The sequence below is a fragment of the Ochotona princeps genome, chromosome 9, assembly GCF_030435755.1.
Source record: "Ochotona princeps isolate mOchPri1 chromosome 9, mOchPri1.hap1, whole genome shotgun sequence".
In the NCBI taxonomy this organism is placed as follows: Eukaryota; Metazoa; Chordata; class Mammalia; order Lagomorpha; family Ochotonidae; genus Ochotona; species Ochotona princeps.
The window spans coordinates 8,135,064-8,136,283 of NC_080840.1; the positions used below are offsets into that span (position 1 = coordinate 8,135,064).

Below are 1,220 nucleotides of genomic sequence, written 5' to 3' on the forward strand. Positions count from 1 at the left end.
ATTGGTCATCTTCCCGACGCAGAGCAGTTCACAGATTCACAAGGTTTACCGCACACAGGTGAGGGAGCCCCAGAGGCCAGGCCCAGTGAGCCTGCAGGGCCGCAGGGCCCGCCAGCGGGCAGGACGCCATGTGCTGCGAGGTCTGGCTGGCCGTATGTCCTAAGCAGAAAAAGCTGCCAAGTTGGGGGGGTTGGTTTAAAAACTCCTAATGGGGACAGGGAATCCCTGAAGGAAACCAATTCTGTAAAAAATAATGGAAATGAGGAAGGAGAATGAGAGGTGTTGTCCAAGAGCTTCTATGTAAAAATTTAAAAGAGAGAGAGAGACAGAGAGAAATAGTCTCTTAAATGGTTGTGAAGGTTTCAACCTTGAATGGAAGGAGGCTGAGACGGGGGAGTGACAGTTTTTATTGTTGGCCTGCCCCACGCAGCTTAGCTGGCCTCCATTCGAAGCTTCTTCCTGCTTTGGGGCTCTTTGGGCTCCGACTCAGAACTGGAGTCCGAGCCTCCATCGAAGGCAGAGATGGGGCTGCCCTTGGCGTTGGTGTAAGGCTGCTGTCTGAGGAGGGGTAGTTGGTCTGCAGTTGGGCACCTCGTCTTCTCCAGTGCATGGACTCGGTGCTCCAGAACAGCATTCTGCCACTTGAGGTCGTCGATGTCCTGCTGGTGTGTGTGGTTTTTCATTCACATAGAATGGATACAGTCTGTGGCTTTGTCTGGGGTTTGGGCCCGGGATGCCTTCTCTCCCTGGAGGGACCGGACCGAGTCCCGCAAGCTGTGGAAGCTGTCCTTGATGTGGTTTCCGTTCCTGCGCAGTGTGATGAGCCCGTTTGTCAGCCTCAGATTGAAACCTCGGCTGCTCTTCGAGGCTCTCCACCTCAATGTCATCGTTATGGCTCATTTCCTACTGCCCAGGGAGCGGCCACTGCAGCGGCGGGAAGGGGGAGGGGTGGAGGGGACAACAATAAGCCGAGTGCCCCCCCCCACCCCCCACGCACTCGCTCTGACTCTGTCTCTCTCTCACACACACAAGAGCGAGAACCACCTCCCCACTCCAGCATGGAATGTTTAAAGTTTGTTTCCTATGTCTTCTATTTCTCTCTTCTATTTCTACTTTATTTATGTCTTCTATTTTCATTGCAGAGAACTTACACGTCCAAGATATGTATGTATGTATGTATGTAGGTATGTGTTTATGTATGTATATATGTATTATTACTG

The 1,220-nt window shown here is 52.0% G+C and overlaps 1 pseudogene; it reads right to left on the minus strand.

The window, feature by feature from the left end:
- Nucleotides 1–381: 381 nt before the first annotated feature.
- Nucleotides 382–976, minus strand: LOC101523909 (protein max-like; annotated as a pseudogene).
- Between the last annotated feature and the right edge of the window lie 244 nt (nt 977–1,220).